Source organism: Aegilops tauschii, chromosome 5, assembly GCF_002575655.3.
Source record: "Aegilops tauschii subsp. strangulata cultivar AL8/78 chromosome 5, Aet v6.0, whole genome shotgun sequence".
Lineage (NCBI taxonomy): Eukaryota > Viridiplantae > Streptophyta > Magnoliopsida > Poales > Poaceae > Aegilops > Aegilops tauschii.
The window spans coordinates 31,281,466-31,286,941 of NC_053039.3; positions in this window are offsets into that span (position 1 = coordinate 31,281,466).

Genomic DNA, 5,476 nt, shown 5'->3' on the forward strand with positions numbered 1-5,476 from the left:
TCATCAAAGTAAACGTGTCTAGAAGTGAAAACACGGTGGGAGATAGGGTCGTAGCAGCGGTAGCCCTTGGTGTTGGCGGGGTAGCCCAAGAAGATGCTACGGTGGGGATCCCGAGGAAGTAGTGTAAAGGACCGAGGTCCTTCATGGCGAACTCAGTGCCGAGGCGGGCCGTGAGCTGACGGAGAAGCTCGGTCGAGGAAGCAGTCCGGATGATGTCGTCGACGTAGAGCAGCAGGTAAGCCGTCCCACCAGCATGCTAGTATACGAACAAAGAGGCATCCGAGCGAGTGGCCACGAAGCCAAGCTACTGATGGAATGCGGCAATCCACTGGTACCAAGCACGAGGGGCCTGCTTGAGCCCGTAGAGTGAGCGCGAGAGCAGGCACACGTGATCCGGCTGGGTGGCGTCGACGAAGCCGATGGGCTGCTGACAGACCTTCTCAGTGAGATGGCCATGAAGAAATGCGTTGGAGACGTCCATTTGGTGAACGGGCCACGTGCGAGAGACCGCCAGCTACAGGACAGTGCGGATGGTGCCCGGCTTGACAACCGGGGCGAAAGTGTCGGTGAAGTCCACACCGGCACGGTGGCGGAAACCGCGAACAACCCAACGAGCCTTGTAGCGCTCGAGGGTCCCGTCAGGGCGAGTCTTATGACGAAAGACCCACTTGCCGCTGATCACGTAAGTGTGCGGCGGCCGAGGCACAAACTGTAGGTGCGGTTGCGCTGAAGAGCGTCAAACTCCTCCTGCATCACGACGAGCCAATGAGGGTCACGAAGAGCCGTTCGAGCCGACAATGGGAGGGGAGACGGCGCCGAGGTAGACGACACCGAGGTGGAGTCCGCAAGAAGGTACTCGCCGGCGGAGTACCGCTCACTCGGGCGGAGCACACCGGTCCGGGCACGAGTCACGATGCGGGGTGGCGGCGGGGCCGGGGCGGCGGGCAAGGGTGAAGAAGAGCCCGCCGAGGCCGAGCCTGCCGAGGCCGAGCCTGCCGAGGCCGAGCCTGCCGAGGGCGCGGGAGAACCCAGCGCGGACCCGGGCGACCCAGGCGCTGGAGAGGCTGACGTGGGCGCCTCGGCCGAGACCGCCGGAGAGCCCGAGGCAGTCCGCGTGGGAAGGGCCGCTGAAGAGCCCGACGCAGGAGTCCTGGCGGAGGGCACAGATGGCGAGGGAGGCGCCGACGCGACGGGCGTCGCTCTAGGAGGCGTCGGGGGCGCCGCAGTGGAGCCAGGAGCTGAACCCGCAGCCGTCGAGTGAGGCGCCGAGCCTGCAGCCCGCGAGGGGGGCAGGGGGCCGAAGCCAGGAGGCGCCCGTGGAAGGCCCGAGGGCGCGTGTGCGCACCAAGGGGGCCCGAGACCGAGTCGCCAGGAGCGGGTGGGTTCTTTCTTCATCAGCTGCAGTACGCCCAGGAGTTACTCGAGCGCGCCGGCATGCTAAACTGCAAGCCTGCACCAATGCCTATCGACACGAAGGCTAAGGTCTCCGCTCTTGAGGGCACCCCGGCGCAGGACGCCGCCTTCTACAGGTCCATCGTCGGCGCTCTTCAGTACCTGACGCTCACTCGCCCCGACTTGCAGTAACGCGGTTCAGCAGGTGTGCCTCCACATGCACACTCCACGTGACTCTCACTGGTCCCTGGTGAAGCGGATCCTTTGTTACATCCGCGACACTATGGGTCTAGGTCTCACGTTGACGGCATCCTCCTCCACTGATCTCGTGGCTTACTCCGATGCTGACTGGGCTGGCTGCCCAGACACTCGGCGCTCCACCTCCGGCTACTGCGTCTACCTCGGGCCCTCCCTCATCTCGTGGTCGTCTAAACGACAACCCACGGTGTCCAGGTCGAGTGCCGAGGCTGAGTACCGCGCTGTGGCTAATGCTGTTGCCGAGTGCTCCTGGTTACGGCAGCTTCTTCAGGAGTTGCACCTTGGCGTGGCCAAGGCTACTATTGTCTACTGCGATAACGTCTCCGCCGTCTACCTCTCCGCCAACACCGTTCATCATCGTCGCACGAAGCACATCGAGCTCGACATTCACTTTGTGCGTGAGCAGGTGGCTCTCGGCCACATACGGGTCTTGCACGTCCCCACCGCTCAGCAGTTTGCCGACGTTATGACCAAGGGGTTACCGACGACTATACATGGTAACTAGGAGGCGGGGCAAGGTAGGAAATGATCCTACATATACATGCGATATACTGCCTAGTGCCTATACAGAATATATTCAACACCCCCCCCCCCCCCCCCGCAGTCGATACATCACCTGTTATGCAAGGACTGGACCGAAACTCCTCGAATGTAGTCGTCGGATTTCCGCCGCAGCGGGAAGGTCCACACATAGTGCGAAAAATCATCCAAAATGACGAGATAGTAAATATAGCCGGTATTACTCGCAACTGGAGAAGTCCACACATCACTATGAAGTAGTTCAAACGGATACGATGCAACCGAAGAGGAAGTGCTAAAAGGAAGCCGAGTATGTTTTCCTAGACGACACGCATGACAAGTGTGACCGTTGGTTTTATTACAAGTGAAAGAAAAACTCCGAAGAATATGACGAAGGGTGGTGTCGTTAGGATGTCCCAAGCAAGCGTGCCAAAGATCCACACCGACGGAGAGGGCGACCGGAGAGGTGTTGGTGGAGGCGGGTGGGTGGACCGGGTAGAGCTCGTCGGGACTATCACATCGGTGGAGCACCATCCGGGTACGGGCGTCCTTGACAGAAAAACCACACATGTCAAATTCAACGGTAACAGGGTTATCACGAGTAAGAGAACGAACGGAAACAAGATTGGTAATGAGGTCGGGAGACACAAGTATGTTAGATAATGATATCGGTGTGGATGTGGAAGGAAAATAAGCATGGCCTATGTGTGTAATGGGAAGTGATGATCCATCACTGACGGTAATGCGATTGGAAGTATGGACGGGATAAGAGGTGTGGAGAGTACCGGGGTTGGCAGCCATATGAGAGGTGGCGCCGCTGTCCATGTACCAATCGCCGCCACCCGTGTAGTTGGCCGGCGAGGGGGCGGATTGGAGCACCGCAAGGAGGGCCGGATCCCATGGAGCCGGTGGGAGCGGCGGCGCCGACGGTGTAGCAGCGTAGGGAGCGGGCGGCAGCGCGGCGTACGGCGCCGGCGGCAGCGTGGCGTACGGCGCTGCGGCGTATGCTGCTGGAGAGGGCGTGGCGTACGACGCTGGCGGGAGCGCTGCGCACGGCGCCTGCGCCGCGTACGTCGCCTGGGGAGCGGCGAACAGCGCCTGATGCGTCGCCGGACGCGGGTCCAGGAGGCCAGGAGCGGGCGGGCGAGGCACTGGCATGGTGTACGCATGAAGCAGGCCCGTCCACGGGTTCTGGGCCGCGGCCCAAGGCGTGGTGGCCTGCTGCTGGCGAGGCTGGCCACCCTAGCCATTGCCTTTGCGACCGCGATGCCCACCACGGCGGCGATCAGAGGAGGCAGGCGGGGGTGGCGGCCCCTGGAAGGAACCCGCGGGCGGCGGCGGGTACTGCCCGTAGGAGGCACGCTGGTGTGGATGAAGGTCATGGGATCATCCGCGGCTCGCGCAATATTGGCGTGGTGGACGTGCAATACTTCCTAGTTTATCCTATGTTTCCTAATACAATCATGTTACTCAACATCCTCCCGCAGTCACAATGGTATCGACGTTGACGGTGAGACTGGAGAAGAATCTGAAGGCAAGCCGACGGACACCCCCCCACAGTCGTAACGGTCGACGCATTGCGGAGTCGTGGCTGGAGTCGCAACCGATGAGGTTGCTCAAGCAAGGCGGTAGCCCTTTGTGTCGTTTGTCGATGTAGCCGAGAGCGTAGGGTGGTGGAGCCGTGGTCGAGGTAGCCGTGCAAAGAATGCCGTGGTCGATGTCGAGTCGGGGTAGCCGGTGTCGAGGAAGTCGCCGTGGAGCCGCGGGCGCAAGGAGGCGCCAAGTTGGTGATGGGCCCAGTGGTGTCGAAGTAGTGGTGCGCCGGGAAGAAGACGTTGTTGACGACGCGTCGCGCCGGGGTTGCCAACCCTGGGGACACATCGTAGACGAAGGCACGCGTCGGTGTTGCCAGCACCGGGCATGCGTAGACAGACGAAGACGAAGTTGACGAAGCGATGTACCAGGCTTGCCAGGCCCGGGGACACGTCGTGGACGAAGGCACGCGATGGTGTTGCCAGCACCGGGCATGCGTAGGACCTGCACAAGCTGTACTCCATGTCAAAGAAGTCGGAGAGGCCAGCAGAGAAGAACTCGACGACGATTGCGGCGTCCATCGGCGCGGGGCCGATGTCACCAACGGTGGTCGGAGTAGACGAAGTGGTCGGGGTAGATGACGGCGACGCAGACGACAAGCTGGTGCTGGACGAAGACGAACGGGGTAGACAGGCGGCGGCGGTAGCTACGGAGGTAGCGGTGGTGGCAGCCAAAGAAGAGCGGCGGCGGCGGCGGCTAGGTTAGGAGTGCGGCGGCGGTGCTCGAAGTAGGCGAAGAACCCGACAGCGTGACGAAGACCGGCGCGGACGGTGGCATTCCCACGCCAAAGGGAGACGGCGTGGCGTAAACCACGGGAGGTCGACGTGCGCTGACGGCGGAGTGGAGCGCGGGCCACGGCGCTACGGCCCGAAGGGGCGACGCAGTGGCGGCGGGCAGGTCAGGGCAACGGCGGGAAGACCTCGGGGCGGCGGCGGGAACCGCGGGCCGTGGCACTACAACCCGAAGGGGCCGGCGCAGCGGCGGAGCGCGGGTCGGTGCAACCGCGGGGACGACCTCGGGGCGGCGACGGGGACCGCATATCACGGCACTATTGCCTGAACGGGCGACGTAGCGGTGACACACGAGTCGATGCAGCCGCGAGAAGAACCACGGGGCGGCGGCGCTGCGGCCCGACGGGGCGACGCAGCGGCAGCCCGATACTCGATCGGCGGAGGTGGCGCGCTGAACTCAGGGTCAATCATCACAGAACCTGCGGAGGCGCGCACAACCAACTAGCTAGGTCAGTTGCACGGCGCGGATGAAGTGGAGCGACGGACAGGTGATCAATCTGACCGGTCGCAAGATCGAGGACACTGCTCGGTGCGATTATTACGGCCGGACGCGGCAAGGCGAGCGGCCGTCATACCCAGCGGTGGACTGTCGTAGCAGGAGCGTGCTACCGGCCTGCACACATATTATACATGGAGGCTGTTTGGAATACAACCATATGAGCACCATGCCCACATGATGCAACGTGCAGCAACACCTTGTACGGACGTGTGGTCCAGGGCAAGCAGCCGGCAACACCAGCGCCAACCACACCCGCGTGCCACGCGGTACGGGACGACCGGGGCAGCGCATGCGCTGCCGTCGTACGTAACCTGCTGCATGCAGAAAGCTGGGGCGTCCGAGTTGTGGATGGAGGCGGGGTTGATGCAGAATTCTCGATCGGATCATGGCGACGACAACAGGCACATAGCCACGGCTGAACGGA